This window comes from Lepisma saccharinum, chromosome 21 (assembly GCF_977018435.1).
Source record: "Lepisma saccharinum chromosome 21, izLepSacc3.1, whole genome shotgun sequence".
NCBI classification, from domain to species: domain Eukaryota; kingdom Metazoa; phylum Arthropoda; class Insecta; order Zygentoma; family Lepismatidae; genus Lepisma; species Lepisma saccharinum.
Window position 1 is genome coordinate 2,340,282 of NC_139249.1, and position 20,424 is coordinate 2,360,705.

Here is a 20,424-nt window from a genome sequence, read left to right on the forward strand (position 1 = left end):
ACACAATAGCAAATATATAATTTACGTCAGCATGCATCAGAATGAAAAACTGCCCAAATGGAGACGTATTGTACACGTTCTTGGTACTGTGTGTGTCTATATCAACCTAAAGCTTTAGCCAAAGGGCAATTTCATTCTGACGGGTGTGACATTCAGGCAAATTTACATTAATTTTATAATTATTTCCTTAGCACCTTCAAATATGTAACTATCAATTCATGCAATCTCATTTTCCTTGATGAAAGTTATTTAATTTCAGAATATTTCTCCCCCATCTCAATTTTAAGCTACAGAAAATACATTTTTTTTTGTAATTATGACGTGTGTGACACTTCTGGGACATGACTTGAGGACCTTTCTCACTCTGTCAGAAAACTGTTATTTTATTTCCACAAAGCAAACTTTACTCAACATTTAGATGCTTTTAGTTTCTAAAAATTTTAAAAGATACTTTCCTTGCAAACACTTTTTGCCTGTAACGGGTGCGACAAATTTTGTGATGGGTGTGACACCATACACATTGTTTACTTTGTTGGGAAGAATGCAACGGCTGAGGTTTAGTTCATTCATTCATTTGCTTTAATTTACTTCGCTTCTTGTGCCACTTTTGGCTAATTTGCGAAAATGGGGATGAGTGATGATATGATGAAAATGATGAATGGACACTCGCAAACATCCATGCCCAGGCCAGGATTCGAACCCGGAACTCCTGGCGTCGCAGCGCCACGTGGGCTGGGTTTGTTTCAGAAATGAAGTGTGATACTTCAGAGATTAAGATATATAAACAATTAGAATTAATTTAGTTTCCTTATGGTATAATACTGCATCGTAATGAAACTAAATTAAGTGGAGACACCACACACAAAATCCAACTTTTACTATAAAAAGTAATAGGTTTGAAACAATATGTTATTTAACACCCTTCAAACTATTGTTTGCACTAATAATTCCAAATTCTGCATAGTTTTCCCCTTAATTTCGCATGGAATGGCTCCAAAAGCAAATCTGGAAAGGATTTTAAAAATGAGAACACGAAGAACAGTAAAAATGGCGACAAAATGACGGGCTGAATGCGGAGAAGCAGGACAATAAAATGCGACAAAGCAAAGCCAGAAAAACATCCTAAAACATAAACATAATGCTCGGAGGACATAGAGAATTTCAGCCGGATGAATTCTGAAGTGAAATATTAGCAAGTGGCACCACACAATACCAGAAATGTTTATGGTCAGCGAGTGAGGTTGCGTGGGGGAGGGGGGAGGAGAAGTATGCAAATAACACGAAGCATCTGCCACGTAGAGAAATTTAGTGGAAAACGCCTGTTTTGTTTAACACCAGTGTCCGCACATTTGTTTGTTTGTGACCGACCCAGAATGTCTGGAATTGGGGGACGCTGTTGAGAAGGTTCAGAGGGTGAGAGAGGGGGTTGGCACATGGCAATTCAAACCCTCGGGGCAATCTGTCGACAAGATGTCATTGGCTATTGTCGAAACAAAGGGGCTATTAAATGTTCATACTTTGCGACATTGTCCGTTGTTTTTTTCTCGCAAACGGCCATATTGACAATTGCAGTCGAATTAGAGAAAAAAGGAACAGGGAGCGATAATGGCAATTTTCAGCAATGATCAACGTAGCCATGCATAAATTATTTCCAGTCCCACGACGATTTTTCGGAGGGGAGGGGGCACGGGCGAACAATCGCAATTAAGGGCGCGATGGGGGTGAGGGGAAAATTAAGGGAAGGGTATAATATGTTTTGGTGGGTTACACTGCCTGTGTATGAATCTCGTCACAGTTGAAATATTCAATGGAAATCATAAATGGGTTGCATTGCTTCTTCTGTACCATTAAATTACTTGGGTGTTTGTGCAGAGTTTTCAAAAATACATCAACTATGATATTCGACAGGAGTTCAAATTTGAACACAGGAAAAAATAGATTTTTATTCTGGTTGCGGAAGAACTGTTTCAGGAAAACCTTTCTAGAACCGGTATCGACCGGTAGGTTGGTTTGTTGAGACATACTGCTCTTGGATAAAACTGGACATTATTTTTCCGCCCACTGCCTCTGCTAATAGTGATTCTGAAATTATTTATGGGTTCGACCAACCGTTTTCCTTCACGCATGGTTTTTTGTCATGTCTACCCAAGTTACTCCGAAAAGTACAGAGTGTTTTAAAAGTCCAGCAGAATTCTAGAAAGCTGTAACTTCAAAGTAATAGGTTTATCACAACGAAATATTGTTTCTTTACAAGATTCGTTCTGCCCACACTGCCGAATGGCGCGTGAGCAGGCGATCACGTGATTCCAAGATGGCGTTGATGCAGGATGGATTGGCTGCAGTGGACCAAGATCTTGGTCCGCAAGGTCACCAGATCTTACCCCTTGCGATTACTGGCTATAACGACATGTCAAGACCCAGGTGTATGCACAGACTGGAAGTGTGTTTGGACGTGAATTGTGCCCAGCTGGAGATCTGGCGATGCATCAACCCACATCAAACATTAATTTTAAAGTTTCCTGTGTATAACAAACAATATTTCGTTGTAATACAACTATTACTTTAAAAGTTAAAGGTTTTTAGAATCCTGAAGAACTTTTTAAAACGCTCTCGTGCGCAGGGCTAAGCGACAAAGGGACTGTGAACCAATGATCAATATAAAAAAAAAACATGTCTGTAAAGTCTTTCGTGAAAATTTGTTGAGAATTGTGCGACTCAATACAGATGTGTGGAACCACGGGATACTAAAGTATGAAATATGTATTAATTACCAGATGTATTAAAAAAAAATCAAGAAATTCACTATTTAACACCTTAAAATCAAAACTCTGCTAAATTTGATCATACTTAATAACACACCTTTTAAATACCAAAAGAGTGCTTTCATTCAACGAAATTAGAGACCACAACTACAACTTTAATGACTACTCAATATATCTTTATCTATATATATATATTATATATATATATATATATATATATATATATATATATATATATTATATATATATATATATATATATATATATATTATAATATATATATATTCTTTACATATACTTTTGATGAGAGAATCAGCTATCATTGCTACATGTCTGTATGAACGAAATTAGTATTTAATAACACACCCTTTTCTTCTATTTACATCCTATCTGGTGAAACAGAATTTCCAACACCGTGTATTTAAATTAGTTGACCCAAAAATTTTACATAGTAAGCACTATTAACTTTTGTTTGAATATGAATTACAAATATTTGTTCTTCAAACGTACCAGTTCTTGATGACAGCCACTTTAATTCGGGAAACGTTATGCACACCAGATCCAACTTTTACCGAATAGGTAGGTAGATGTAAATCAGGACATCATATCGTTAGTACTACACAAACGTATAAGGGTATCCGCTACGGTTTTCTGTCCACAAAACTAGCATCTACTTGTTTACTTGCAACAACGTCTGATCTTTGTGATTTCACATGTGTAAACAATGATGACGCTTCGTGAGAAGCGCATTTCATAATCCTCACTGTGAGATTATTTTTTTATTTGCATCCAGTGATGTGCCGTAGACTATAAGTTTACTTCTACATGCGTTGTCTACACGTAATCTAAGCGTAGATTATATTGGATTGTAGTTTACATAGTCTACGTAGACAATCTAAAGTGCATTAAAATTAATTTTCAAGGTTTTCATGAAAGGATAGTGACATTTTCAACTATATTGGTTCCTAACGAAATGAAAAGAATCCTATTTACAACAAAATTTCTCTTCTCTGGTATTATCAACTATGGAAGAAGATAAACAGTATGCAAAAAACAACAATAGATGGCAGTCGTGAGGCAAGAGTCGTCTTTACCCCATAAAACAATATTTCCTATATTAATAGGTTTTTTTCCCTAGGTGAGAAATTGTTCGAATTTGGAAGAAAGAGTACGAAAAGTTCTCCTCACACATCATCAACTGATACGCAGTATAATTTTCTTTTAATTCTACGGCCCCCTTTGCTAAGTTAGCACCTTTCGCCATGTTGTTTACATTGATTACGTAATCTACGTATATAAAATAGTCTACGTGTAGAATATAGACTATCGTTGTTTACGTGTAGACGCTCATCACTGTTTGCATAACCATATACAAGCACAGTCGAGGCAAACAGTGAACGCCCATCGGGCAATTATCTTGGTTTTTGAATATACGAGGCGCATGTTTAATAAAAGGGCCGATAATTTTTTACGCGGGGTTGACTGCACTGATGAAGTTGAGCATGAGCAGGAGCATGCCCTAGTATTCTGTGCTTGCAACAGAGATAGAATCGTCAGAGTGGGGTTGCTTACGTGCTAGTAGCAGTAAGGTGAAATGGCTGCCGTAATACAAAATCCCGCCAAATGCGAAGTAAGATCTGTCATACGATTTCTGAACGCCAAAGGACAACATGCAGCTGACATCCATCGGGAATTGTGTGCCATTTATGGACGACAGTGATGAGTGACGGGAAGGTCAGGCAATGGTGCAGAGAGTTTCGGGAAGGGCGTTCAGCGTAGCGGAAGGCCTAGTGTTCAGACGGACGATCTGCTGGAACGCGTTAACGAGAAAGTGCGTTCCAATCGCCAGTTCACAATATCTGAACTCGCTAAAGAGTTTCCAGAAGTGTCTGCAAAAACAGTGCATCGAATTGGGACTGACAACCTGGGGTATCACAAACTGTGTGCGAGGTGGGTACCAAAAATGCTGACATATGTACTTAGCGATCATCATCATTTTCCAAAACGCGTGGATTGGGAATTTTCACACTAGACGGGAACCAACAGTAAACCAAAAAAGCAATTTTTTCCATTACATTTCAGGTTGCATCAATCCATCCAGTGGCGACTCTTTCGGAGTGTAGGAAGAAATTATGATAAACCGAGGAAGGTTTGAAAAATTCGTTCAATTACAGTCACGCATATCGGTTGTACTATGTATTGCATTTTGAATGTTAGGTGCAGGCCCTTGCCACCTTGAACTATGAAATGTTTTAATGTGAAGCTATAAAACCTACGAAAATAGCATTCACGATATTTTAGATTTTACAGGAACTTCGATTTTGTCCCGTCTCCCTGTCGTGTGGTTTCAGGAAAATAAAAAGTGCTGCTTAAACTCTGAAATTATGCCAAATGCTTCAAAATTGTGCTTGAATTTATTATTAATTATTTTTTCGGATAACAGCAGTTTTAAGTTCAATTATGCATATACTATTCGAGTTACGAACTTGCGTTACTTATTATTCACTACAGTAATGTAATATTGTTAATTCTCCCACAAAATTGTGTAGAATGGCTCAACAAAAGAAATGAGTTCAGCATAGAACTTGAAACGGTTTGAGAAAACTGTTTGCTCACCCCCAACCTTCTATCTATTTCCTGCCATAAAATCTTCTCACTTACAAAATCGACAGGGTAAAGAAAATATAGAGGATGGATCGTGGCATGGTTGTAAAAAAAGCGTGTTGCTGTGTGTGCATACTCCCTTTTATTTGAAACAAGTCCGCTGGTGAAGTATAAATAAGATTTGCACGTAATTTTATTTATATTTCCTGAAAACATATTCCTTTGCATTCAATTTCCATATCCCAGGGACTCTCGTTTGCAGATTATGCTAGATTTAACCATTATACCGAAAGCAGGAATGCTAGGTGCCAACGAAGATCAAACTGTGCAAGATTTAGTACAATTTTGATGGGGTTGGCACCACTGATTGAGGAACCCCTACATGGTTCCTCGCTGGATGCTTTAAAACCGCAACCTTCCCCCTGTTCCTTTTCCACTCCTCACTCATCTCCTTGTAGTGCTGCTGGCGAGGTTCCTCAGGCGGGGCAGCAAAGTGGGGGGGGGGGGACGAGCGGCACCAGTCAACTCTTGACAGTAGCTTACCTATAGAGTGTATCAACCTTAAAAGTCAGTATGGGTTAAATGGAGCGCGATGTTGCCAGATCAACAAACGGAGAAGCATCCAGTCGCTGTTAATCGCTAATGATTGTGACAAATTTATTTCCTTAATATCGTATAGGAAATCTTCAAAATCTATGTATTTCATGCATTTTGAAAAAAAAAACACGATAGATTTGCATGTAAATGTTTATATTTCGACGTAACTATTTAGTATTTTACATTTGCATTATATGTGTAATACACGCAACTATTGTTACTTCTTTCGTCGAATGTTGTATCCTTTACATAAACAGAATTAAATAAATGCAAAAACAAACATTAAGATATATTCGGTAACGAACTGTCATCATTTACCCTCCTCAATATTAAATTCAAATTAGGTGGAATGTTCTCGAAAACACCTGCCTGCAACTGAATTGTAACGTCGCTGGTGCGCAATGAATTTCATAAGCGAGACAGCCCGCGTAAATAAACTACGATTTTACAATAAATAACGGTGCTGTGGAGTAACAATGCATTCTAAAAATAACTTCAAACAATGGTCAACACTTTTCTCACTTGGTCTGCACGTGTATCGCGACAAACCGAAAAGTTTCTCGCTAAACAACTTTTTCGTGTTACGGTCTGATGATTTATACAAAATATCCAATGTATATATATACAACTCTCTTCGTAAGCAAATTCATTCATTCAGGCAAAGAATATCATATCTACAAACACCATAGATCCCATAGAAAAAAAACTGGCAAAGTTGTTCAATCGGTTTGATATTTATGGCTTTTGAAGTATTTACTAGAAAAAAAATTAAGCGTTTTGCAAAATTGCATAATTATGGAAATTTCGGATCACGTGAATTTATGATAGGTTATATAATGCTGTCAGTAAATAGAGCATAAAAAGCTCTACAGGATAATGATTTCACTGTTTGAAATTTATGACTTTTACATTTTGTAAATTTTGTAACATCTGGCAACGCAGCGGTCGTAGAGAAGGACAGAGCTATTGGCAAAACTCATGTATTAGAGAGAGAGAGGGAAGTACTCCATTTACTTCCATACTGACTTTTAAGGTTGAGACACTATATAGTCAATTGTGCTTACATACATTGCCCTCATAATTTTATAATGCGCATTATTATTAAACTCCTAAAAGAGTAGAAAACTGGAAGCAAGTATAAATGAACTTTAGGAAGTTCCTCACTTCCTACATGGAGGATTCCTCCAATGAATCCATTCGTATAATCGACTATATTATCTTGTTACTGATATCCACGTATCCACTGGACCTTGTAGAACAACTTTGTGGTAAAGCATTTTCCTAAATTCACCTACACACGCCGATGAACTCGGATAACCCTTCCCTTTGCACAAGGAGTTCCGTACCCTCAGCCATCCTTCTTTTCGGGTTTCACTTATCGCATAACACTTTAGCAACCTTGTGTACGGACGTCACGGGAGAAGGTTTTTTAATTTTAGGATACATGCCTACATTGTTAGGCTCGCCTAGCTAGGTTCAGTTCTCTTAGCCTGAATAATAAATTTTAATTGTATTTATGCTAACCTAACAGGCCTAACCTAACCTCGTAGGCATTTCTCGTCTGATGTCAGAACACAAAGTTGCTAAAGTGTTGTGCGATAAGTGAAACCCTTCTTTTCCCACTCACGTCTCCACTCCAGAGTCTCCCGGATGTATGATCTTCCTCATAATGAGTAATTTGCACCTTAGCTAACACCTTTACAATTCTAAATATTAACAACATAATATAATATAACGTTAACAATTTGTCACAAGCCATTAATTGACAAACAACAGTTATCAACTACACAAAATTTGACTGTAAAAACGTTAAATTATCAGAAATACATTACCAACATGTTCCATTTGCCAAACAAAGCACATGTAGAATTGCTCATCAATGACTGATTTCCGGTTGGCAGGTTCAGAAAGGAGATTTTTTATACAGAGTTTGCTGTTAGCAACGTTACGTGTCTAAACACACACAAATCAAGTAACTCTGCCACACACATAAGGAACCCCAGCCACCAAATCAATATACATTATAACGCTTTCGTTATATTTTATAAGACACTGTACGGTCGCGAACTCTTCTGGATTGCAACACTCTTATTAACTATCAATGGAATAGTTACGACCCAGAAGTGTTCGTGACTGTACAAGGTTCTCTTTCACATGTAGTTGATGAAAATAGTAATCTTCAACGTTTGTACGGGAGGGATGAACTATGAAAATCTTACTATCACATTAGATACTGTTAAGAGCATTTGCCAAAACATGAGGCCGATTCTGCATTCAAGTATTTCATCGTCAATCCATTGTTAGTGAGAATTTGTATAGCATTTTGTAAACGAGCTTCTGAGTTTAATCAGATTTCCCTCTAGAGGTGGGTAAGATTTGATGGGGATGTACAAAATTCGATGAAAAGTCGATTTGTCTGTGCTACTGCTAAGCAGTGTTTCCAAGTTGAGGGATGTTCGGTGTTCAACACCACTAAGAGGCTTACATTTTCTTTCACTACGAAAAGTTTACATCAGGATTGGTACTGTAAAGGAATTTCTGAAGAGAAACTTTCTTTTGTGTAGCATGTCTGAATTGGATTGGAAATCAATTCTATAAGTAACTACAGGGCACTGGCCTATTTACCTGTTGTTTCTATATCACTTAAACTGGTATTTTCGGCTAGTATTTGATAAAATATATTGTGCCATGATTTAAAACATCAGACGTCCCAGAACAAATAACAGAAGTGGCCCAATCAAAACACAAGAAGCTTATAAAAACGGAGGACAATAACTTTAAAGATTGTTCTTGTACTCAGAAATCAACTCCATTAGCATCGGACTCACAGACTGTAACAAAACAGAGGTTATACGCCCAACAACTTTGTAGTTTGAACAATTGATAACAGATGTCACCAGCTTTCAACTTAAGTTCTTTTTTGGCAAAGAATGGATAGAACCTTCAAACAATCAAATCTATTTAAACACGTTTTTGGTTTGAAATTAACTTAAAAAAAAAAAAAACATTTCCTTTTACAGCAGTTGAAACTCGAATCCTGAAATTGAATCTCGAATCCTGAAATAGTCATAAAAATGTTCACTAATCGAATATAAAATAATTCGATAATCGATTCTTCCAAGATTCGATTCGAGAAAGAAAAGCAGGAAGCCCTGGATCACCCCTCAAATTATTAAATTAATTTCACAGAAGAACCGCTTGTTCAAGAAAGCGGTGGATCCTTCCTGTGACTATACGTGGGAGCAATACAAATCTTTTAGAAATCATTGCACAACAATTACTAGGCAGGCAAAAGTAAATTACTACAGAGATATGGTGAACCAGACCACTAGCAATAACAACTGCAAATGGAAGGTTATCAATGAGATCACGGGTAGAGAATCAAAAACTACAATTAATCATTTACTAGTCGACAATGTCCTCCTAACGAGCCCGTCCGACATAGCTCATTATTTAAATATTCATTTTTCTAATATCTGCAAAGCATCGGCGCACGTTAATCCTCGCAATTCGAACACAAATATTCTAAGAAAAGATCCCAATTCAGCTGTTGTCCAACAAATTGAAGAGTTCACATTAAAATCTGTTACGGTCGATGAAGTTTTGGCAATTCTAAATAAATTAAACGTAAAAAAGGCAGGAGGTTCGGATGGCATTCCCAACAGCGTTCTGGTGGTTTTGGCCCCACTTATAGCGGAGCCCCTCGCCGACATAATAAACACGTCCTTCAAACGTGGCCAATTTCCAACGAGCTGGAAGCACTCCATAATAACCCCAATTCACAAATCTGGATCTCCTACCCTAGCGTGTAACTACAGGCCCATTTCCTTAACCTCAACATTAAGCCGAGTTATGGAAAAAGTAATAGAGAAGCAACTGACAACTTTCCTGGAAGCCAACAATCTGATGTCTGATCGACAGTATGGATTCAGGAAGGATGTATCCTCGGAATTATTATTGCTTAGTTTAATTAATGAATGGCGCGAGACACTGGACAAAAAAAGCAATTCCCTAGTTGGATTAATTTCCCTGGACGTTTGCAAAGCCTTCGATACCGTTGATCACAATTTGCTAATAGAAAAATTAAAGAACAGATTTGGTTTCAATAGCAAAACAATTCTCTGGATGGAAAGTTTTCTCGCAAATAGAAAAATCTCAACGAAAGTAGGATGTTCACTTTCCACCGAGCAGTCAGTGTCTGCAGGCATTCCACAAGGCTCTATACTTGGCCCAAAATTATTCAACTTATTTATTTACGATATCACACTAATAAATTCAGATTTGTCGATTACTCTGTACGCAGATGACTGCCTTCTCGTCCATGTTGGAGATACGTACCAGGATGTAAAGGAGAAAATGGAAAACTCATTCCCCAAAGTATTAACGTGGTACAACATGAACAACCTGAAACTTAACGTTGCAAAGACGAAGGCCATGGTGCTTCACACCGGTAAGGGAATCCCGGCTAACACGATAGATCTTACCCTTAATGACGCCAGAGTACCTTTGAGCAATCATTTAAAATATCTCGGAATCATTATCGACCCTCAGCTAAATTTTAATCTTCAAATAAATAACTATATTCGTAGAATCTATCACCATATTTACATATTTCGAAAAATTCGTAAATATCTCAATAGAAATCTGAGTAGACATTTCTACCTTTCATTTATTCGTCCCGTATTCGAGTATGGTGCTAGTCTTATTTTTGGCGGTAACATAACTCATCTGAAGAAACTTGAAACTATCCAAAACAATTGCTTAAGAATCATACACATGCACCCCCAAGAATATAATTCCCAACAATTGCGCAAGATTTACAATATACCTACAGTCACTTCGAGAATACATTACATCTACTTGAATAAGGTATTCCATAGCATACATAACAAATCATCTCCATTGCATCATAGCATTAAGCTCCGCTCAGAGTTCAGCACCCGAAACACCAGATCGTCCATACATAGAGACCTTGTAATCCCCAAACCCAACAAAAGCAGATTTGGTCAGAAGTCTTTCTCGTACTTAGCAGCGGTAACCTGGAATTCACTCCCGACGAAGATCAAACTCAGTACCAGCAAAGCGCAGTTCTGTCGTCTTCTACGTTCACATGTCTATAAATTCTAACTCCAGTAATATTATTTTCAGTGCTTACCCCCCCCCCCCTCCTCACCATCCCCACCCACACACATATATTTTAAAATTTTCATCCCTGTACTTCGAACAGCAATTCCATACACACTCATATCCAAACTCACACACCTTTACACTTTCTTTTCTTCTAAATGTGTATAACTCTCAAACTTTCTTTATTTCATTGCTACTATAGAACACTATATATACTAATGTAAATTCATCACATTTTCCTTAGATGTAGCTTTTGCATATTTTTTTTACTATATAGGGCATCAAGTCATTATTTGCATTAATTTTGTTCAAAATGAAATGTTGTATGGCTTAATTGTAACCCTATGGAAATAATAATAAATAATAATAATAATAATAATTCCATCTAAATCCTGTCAAGTGCTGAATTACATATACAGAAGAATTCAGATTGAAGCTACAAGCCATACTTGGAAACGAACTATGAAAAATAAATGCAACATTTGTATCGCAACCGTATTTGCTACACTCAGTACCGGAGCGACACGAAGAGCCGCACGTGTCGCTAGCATTGTCCATTTTCTCCCTTCAGACTGAAAGTGCCCATGCCGCTTGTCGCTTCGGTCTGAAAGCTCCCTTAGTCTGATTGATTTGGTTTGGTTTATTTTACTTCACTTTTCTGCCACATCTGGCTAATCGCCAAGATGAAGATGAGTGATGATACAATGAAATTTATGAAGGGATACCCACAAAGAACACTCATGCCCTGGGCGGGATTTGAACCCATCGTATATTGAATAATATTAACGAATTCCATACAACAAAAGATCAAGGTACGCGCTACTTGTTACCGGGAAGTATCTTGTTACGATATTTCAGTGTAAATGCTTTCGCTTCTTTCCGTGTGTCTTAGAATGTAAGCGACTATTAGAAACGGTTACCTCCATAACAGCATTTAATACCCTTGATAGACTGAGCAGAGTTTTGGATATCCTGTTTTGGACAAGATCTAGCTCTGTACTGGATATCCAGAACGGATTAGTTTTAGATATCCAGTGTTGGGCAAGATTTAGCAACGTAATGAATATCCAGAATTGGATGAGTTCTAGATATCCAGTTCTGGACAAGATCTGGCTTTGTATTGGATGTCCAGAATTGGATGAGTTCTAGATAACCAGTTTCGGACATGATCTAGCTTTGTAGTGAATGTCAAGAATTGGATGAGTCCTTGATAGCCAGTTTTGGACACAATCTGGAAACATATTGGATATCCAGAATTGGATGAGTTCTAGATATCAAGTTTTGGACAAGGTCTAGCTCTATATTGGATATCCAGAATTGGATGAGTTTTAGATATCCAGTCTTGGACAAGATTTAGCTCTGTATTGGATGTCCAGAATTGGATGAGTTCTAGATATCCTGTTTTTGACAAGATTTAACTCTGTATTGGATACCCAGAATCGGATTAGTTTTAGATACCCCGTGTTGAACAAGAGTTAGCAACGTATTGGATGTCCAGAATTGGATGAGATCTATATATCCAGTCTTGGATAAGATGAAGCTCTATGTTGGATATCTAGAATTGCTTGAGTTTCAGATATACAGCTTTGGATACCAAATGGACGTCCAAAGGATATTCAAAATTTGATATCTAATACTGGATATCTAATGGATATCCATGAATTTGATCTGGACATTGTGGATATCCAATGGATACCCCTTGGAGATTTGTGCTGGTTGTAACATACCCATTTTATTATTTGTCAAAACAATTTAAAGAAACCTAAACCTTAAATAGCTTTACTTCTACTCCTTGAAGACACCTCTGAAATTCTAACGCTCTATCGCAAATGGAGTGTAAAAATTTTCCTATTGTGATCCAGGATCAGTGAGAAATGCCACAAGGGATAGAAGTGGCGACAAAGCTTTCTTGAACCCTAAGAAACTATATTTCCATTTTTCTATCTTCGTGAGATATATCGCACGCTCAAGGGAAGGAGAAACCGTGTAAGGTTAGCAAAGGAAACGGTGAACGCTCCTTTGAAAATCGCATTGGAACATTTTTCTCGCTCTCAATATAACGGCACCAATACAAGAAATTTCATTCAGTTTGAAAGCGACAGAAAAAGCCCTTTCTGTTCAATCTACTTTCTCCGCAAAGGAAATGGAAGAGATTTTTTTCCTCTTGCTGTGACCCTTCCTTGGTCACACACACCCGTTCGATGCAGTGTTGCTACGTGAGGAATTATTCAACTAGATATTTCTTTCTGGATTGAAAAGCGAAAGTATATTTCTTTCAGTGTGCAGAGTCTAAACGTTACGTGTAAATGTTAATAAACTAAGGAGAGCTATTGTGTCTACATATGTATTTAATTACTATTAATTTGATTGATTGCGTTGGTGTTTTTGGTCCGCTGTATGCACAGTAAGGCTAATCGGGACTGGACCTACAGTTTAAAGTGGGATCCGAACCACTATGAGCCTCCACCGGGTATAGAACCCGAATTACTATTAAGAATGATAGTTTCGGCTTTTGTGCATGAGAGCTGTGAATAACTATCAAATGGCTGATTGTCAAGAATGATCGACCAGCTCTTGTAGTCCAGCGCAAAAATAATAGGACACCTGTAACTCGCTTCAGACTGCATTGCGTTAAGTCTGTTGCCCAACTACACAGCGATGAAGGAACTTAAGGAAGACAATAGAAAGTCTTCAATAGAAGAACGTTGCCGAAACACGACAACTCTCTCTCTCTTATTCTTAAACCCGAAGGTTCATGGCTGAAGCAACACAGGCCTTCCATCTGTCCCTATCCTGGGCAAGATCAGTCCAATCTTTCCCATCCTTACCGATTTCCTTTAGATCCATCTCAATGTTATCTCTTCCTACCGGTCTCTTACCATCAGGCTTCCCAACAAGAATCCTGTAAACTCTTCTTTCCTCTCCCATTCGTACCACATGGCCTGCCCACCTAAGTCTTCTTGATTTAATCATTCTAATAATATCTGGACATGAATACAAATTATGTAGTTCTAAATTATGTAACCTTCTCCACTCACTTGTCTCCTCATCCCTTTGAGGTCCAAATATTTTTCTAAGGATTTTGTTTTAAAATACTCTTAATATATGTTCCCTCCTTTAATGTAATGGACTAAATTTATGACAACTAGACCTCGGAATTCACGTTTTTAACCTATATTTTCCTTTGCAGGTAAATGAGAAATAAAACCTATTTTGCTTGTTAGAACATATTTTAGGTTTTTGTGCCTAAATCAAACCTTTTTTTAGGTTTTTATATATATTTTTTAAGGTTTTACATTATTTTTACATCACCCAAAGGTATTTGTCCTGTTTGGTAACGAAGAGATTCAATGACTAACTTGTTTGAAACGTACTCTCTGGCGATTTCCATCCCTCTAAGTCCATAACGCTTTTTGAAGCTCTAAACAAAACAAAATGTCTGGCGCCACTGTTGCCTGCACAGTCCAAAGTGCAAACTTTAGATCCGCTTACTTTTGGTGATTTCTGGCATTCAAATTTGCACCATTGACTAAGCATCTGTTTAAAGATCATCATAATGGCGAAGTTTTGTCTCAGAATAATATGAAAAATATTGTTATGTGTTGTGCAGGAAATTATACATAATTCATTTATCATATCGATAAGTAATGTTCGCTAACAGTACAAGTATTAGTATTACAATAATTAGTGGATTATTTTGAAAATGATGCATAAAAATGAAAATTTGGTTAGAATGTTTTTTTCGATTGATACATATATCTATTAAAATTTCTCACGGTTCCTTTGAAATTTTGTTTTTAACAATTGTACCTAATTAGCATTTTTCAGGATCTTTGAACCATTTTAAGTTTTTTGGAACATACTTCAGGATTTTTAGTCTAATTTAATATTTTTAGAACCTATTTTAGAATTTTTAGAACCTTTTTCAGGAACCTAAAAGTACATTGTTTTAGAACCTAAAAATCCGAGGTCTAATGACAACTTTAAACTGAAGTAATATTTTGGAAGAGAGATGCCAATGAACATTTTTCGACCTCGGGATATGGCAACACTGCAGCAAAGAGGTCAGCCTCTAGGATGACTCAATCGGGAAGTGAAAAACGCTTTTCTTTACTCTGGCTGGCGGAAGGAAAGAAACTCGCCTTCAGCTTTTACCGTTTTAAGGGAGCTGAGAGGGGGAATTCTATCATGTTATGTAGGGTCTGGAATCGGCGGGCCGGGGTGTCAAACCCCTCTTGGGGGTGAGGGAAAGTAACTATTGTCTATCAACAAGGGGTCTTTCATCCCGGAATCATCCAACAATTGGAGGACGATTTTACACCCTCTTTGATGCTTCAGCACCTTTTGCCTTCCTTTTCTTTAATGTTTTGTTGAAAAATTGGACAGAAAAGTAAATTATTTCCACTCTTCTAGAGCAGCTACATAAAATCCTATAGTCTTATTTTGTAGAGCAGAACCAGAGCTATAAAATGGTATAATATAATCATTGCAGCCCCAACAGTTCCCAAGATAATGTAACAAAACCCGCGAGAGAAAACACAAACTTCAACGAAACCTATCCGGCAGAACCACAGTTCTCTACGCGGTCCGCGCGCATTATATACAGAAGGCGCACAAAAAGAGAGCATTGAATAAAGGCATTTTCTCAGCACCTTTTTGAAAACATTTTCAGAACCTTTTTTTCCCTTTCCCGACCATAATCTTGCAACTTAAAATCCTTTCCCTTATATAGCTTGTAAGAAAGAAACAAGAGATGGAAAGAGAATACCAATGAAGTACAATAAATCAACAATATGTAAAGATATAGTGGTAAATTTCCAGTATCCGGAAAACAGATTTCTTAAAATTTACAGGAGAAATTACTTACCGAATGCAGTTTCTTCAGACTTGTGGAAGTTCGGGGAAGTGTTTTCTCGCATCGTTCATAGATTTTTGCCGGTAAATCATGTATTTTTCGATATAAACGTGTGACCGATGCACGAAAGCTGTTGCATCTATTTCCTTCCAGCCGGATATTGCCTGTGTGTGATGACGTAATCCCGGTCAATCCCGGTCAGTGTTTCCAAACACGTGTTTTGTAACTGAACAAGGTACGTTCGTGTGACTATGCGTCAATGGTTCGTGGGGCTATGCGAGAATGGTGTGTGTGGCTACGCATTTTTCTAAACCAATTTTTAACTATTCTAACCTAAACGTGACCCAACCTAACCTAACCTTACCGGAAATGATTCGTGGGGCTTTGCGTCAATGGTTTGTAGGGCTACGTAGGTATTTTTGGGTGGAGTTGGGTGGAAACATTGCATGCCGACTACGGAAGTGAAACTGTGACCGCCATTTAGCGTGTTACCGAAGCGAAAAAGAAACGAACAAAACTTACTTCATACGTCGAAAATATAGATTATTTCCGTGAAAAGAAGCAAAATGCCACCTTCAGCAATGTTTCTCAATGCAGAATACGTAAGTAGGAATATGGAAAGTGACATAAGTAGCGAGTTTCAGGCGTTTTCCGGATACGGGAAATTTACCGATATAGCTAGTATAAATTGATTGTCTAAAATTAGGGTTCATGTCGAAGTTCTACTATACTCTGTTCCATATATCTCTAGAGCATGCGAACGAAAACAACCATCTGCGCAAGTAGTGAGGCTCGACAGCTCCACCAATAAACACGTGAGAGGGAACGGGATTGCGCGGAGGGGAAAGCGACTGCATTTACCAGCCCTCGCAGCAGCGCGTACTGCTTCGCTCTGCCCATTCGATTCCCCACCTCTTCTTTGCCGTTATGCGCGACCTAGCTCCAGAGATAGGCGGGATAGAGTACATGCCAATTATCAGGGGAGGGTTGGGGAGCTTCTGACGCCAATGGGACATATAATTGCTGCAAGGATTGGCAAGAAAGGTAGAGTTCGTTCCTTAGTGACAACACTCCGTACTCCTACCGCCAGAATAGCTATTTCGCGAGACCCGAGGGCTTGTGGATCCCAGAGCAGCCACACGGCTCGCAGTTCCATCACGTTCTTCTACCCAGATGTTTCTTCTGGGAGGAACAAGACGACATTTCTTGTTCCCGAGGTGTTTTCGTCGACTCGCGAACGATTTTCTATGATCCCATTGCGGGACGAGAAATGGCATTCCACCCCGTGGTTATTGATGCGCTGGTTCATGCGAAGTGACAGGGAGGAGAAAGCAATCGGCTAGGATGAACGGCAAGAGGGGGAGGGAATTGATGCATTGGACGGCAGTGTTGCCAACTGCATGTCGAATGAAATCACCAAACCGTTACATCACTTCTCCAGCGAAGAAACAAGAGACGAGTTTCTACTTTACATACTGAACGTCAGCTGTTATATTTCAGGGCGTACTACAGCTAGTAAGATTCAATCTTGTGGACACAAGCTCCAAAGACTTAACTTTTCTATGACCAACAAGACGTAATTAATAAATAAATAGTGTTTCAAAAGTCGCGCAACCCAAATTTTGAAAATTTATATCATGAAAACCGTAACAGATATTTACACCGGGTTTCCTGCATTATAAAACCTCATCCATTGAAATATTTTTCAATGCTTAACATTATCAATTTATTCCATAAAGAAAATTAAATAAATTAATAACTGGTGGAAGGCAGCGTTAAAATTTTTCAGAAATGCACTTTTGAGTGAGAAAACTATGTAAGAAATTATCGGAGAGTCATAATTAGACGTCTGATGAGTGACGCCATGCCAATCTGTCGTTCGCAACCAATAATGATCATGTACAGCATTTGATGGATTTATGACTAGCGATTTTATGGGTTGAGTGAAAAAGTGCAATTTTTGGGACATATCTCCGTAGCTGGCAACACTAGCATGTCGAAATTTTGGCTAATCGCGAATACGAGTCTGAGTGATGATTTTCATGAAGGGACACTCACAAAGAACACATGCCCAGGTCGGGATTCGAACTCTGAAATAAAAGGGCGTCTTTTGACATTTCGCGACCGTAAAGTACAAAGGTTCTATCTGCCAAATCTAATATTCTCAGGAGAGCTAGTTAAAGATTTGACTATGTGCACAGGGAAAACTAATTATTCCAACAAGTTGTGCCTCTGGCATTTGTATAGTGATCCCTCCCTCTCTAATATATACAGGAAAATTAATGAAAGAATATTACTAATGTTCATGTATTGTAACGACGAATTTGCTGATAGAATTTTTTTACTCCAAAAGTAACGTTTCAGATGAGAGTAAAAAGGTTATCCCACAAATATTCAAACTTTTTTGCAAGAGAAGAAAGGTAAGAAATTAGTTATATTCTAGTTATTCTATATTCTGCATGAACTATGTACAGAGCATTCCCTGACATTCGCTACGAGACTCGGCGGCAAGCGGCCCGGCATCAGCGCTTGTCTTTCCCGGTGAACGGGTCCGTGACAGTCGCTAGAGTCGGCTATTAAAATTACAGTTTTCATATTGTGTACTAACCTTGACTACAGAAGGTGTTGAAAATGATGTCCCTCTGCTGCAACACATTCCTGGCATCTCCCCAGGAAATTGGCATTTACACGTGCAAGTTCGTCTACTGTAATTCTCCCGATTTCTCGTACAATACTCTCTTTTAACTCACGGATGGTGTGCGGATTGTCTTTGCATACTTTATTTTTTACATTTCCCCATTTTTCTTTCCACTTTTATTCAGAACTGACCCTGTTACTCAAAACTTTTTTACGAGGTTTAATATAGTGGTCCTATGTGGAACGGGAACACCAGGAAAATTCGTTGCAAAACGTCGTCGCACTTCTCCACAATTCCTCTTTCCGAAGTAACACTCGACATAATAAATCCTTTGTTGTAATGTAAATTTTTGTGGTGCCATATTAAGCCGCAATCTTCAACACACGGACACGACACAACACAACTTCCGAGGGAGGATTACGAGAATACTAGCGTCAGTCTGCAACGTCAACAGAAAGGGAAAGAGAGCGAAGGCAGGGAGAGCGAAAAAACAGACTGTAGCGTGCGACTGTCGCGGACTCGTTCATCGGGAAAGATAAGCGCTGACGCCGGGCCGCTTTCCGCCGAGTCTCGTAGCGAATGTCAGGGAATGCTCTGTACATGTTAAAGTAAATAAGATGTAAAAGGTGCTCGAGAATACAAAACAATACAAATTGTTTCTTCCAATACTATAAACCAATTACGTAGGAGTGTGAAGATTGGATTTTGAAATAATGTTTAATAGAAAGTATTGACATGTGAGTCAGTTGAAAAAAGTAACCATGTTGTAAATAGTGTTGCAGTATATATTCCCAGTGGAAGCACAAACAGTTCACTTTAACATAACATTCTACTGCATATCCTTCTGATAAGAAAATGAAAAGGATTTGTACTCACTGAGATTAGATATTGCTTATTGACAACAAGACTGTAAAAAAAATGGAAAAAAAAGGTATCTTATATGTTTCTCTTCAGCACCGTAGCAAAGTTACGTTGGTCCACAACCGGCATCCACTTCATCATATAAGTGACTTTTTATTTACTTAATTGCTTCCTCTCTACGTTGGAGGTTCCAATAGATGGATACATAGGAGATGAACGTTGTGCCATTTGTCTGGTAGTCACAAAGACCGGACACAAAGCAGATAGGACTTTTTTACCCCAACTTAAAACCTCATTTGCAGATAGTACCTTTTTTTTACCCCGTTGATTTCTTCGAAACTAATATACTTCGAAGCATGATCTTTACGGAGTACAAAGAATGTAAATCAATGGTCTGCTTAAGCTCGCAAACTCATTTTCGCACAAAAGTGCAGGCAGAACCTTTTTACTTTAAGGTCGCGATTTGACACAATGTATATAATAACACCATTAAGCATTGTTTCCATGACATGAAAAACTAAATATACTGACCAAAGCAGTAATTTATTTTATTATAAAACAATATACTAAAAGTAACGTTTCAACCTTCTAGAAAGGTCTTCTTCAGACTCTGCACCAAGTACAAATGTAACAAGGTACAAAAACAGGACGATATATATATACACACAAAAATCCTCCCCTCCAGACTATTAGAAAGTTGTTCTGGAACTTTTTAGCAGGTGGCTTTCCCTTGTCAACTGTACTTTCAACTAAAAGGTCCTGTTTTTGTACCTTGTTACATTTGTACTTGGTGCAGAATCTGAAGAAGACCTTGCTAGAAGGTTGAAACGTTACTTTTTGTTTATGTTTTATAATAAAATAAATTACTGTCTTAGTCAGCATATTTAGTTTTTAATGTATATAAATATATAGCAACTGTTGGTTTTGCTTCGTGTTTGTAGTGGTGACCTTTCCGAAAGCAATGTCAACTTCTCTTCCAC

At 38.0% G+C, this 20,424-nt stretch overlaps 1 protein-coding gene across 1 annotated transcript in view; it reads right to left on the minus strand.

Annotated features, from left to right (window-relative positions):
- The window catches only part of LOC146004296 (uncharacterized), a 953,900-nt gene that overhangs the window by 433,914 nt on the left and 499,562 nt on the right, over window positions 1-20,424 (minus strand). The window lies entirely within an intron of this gene.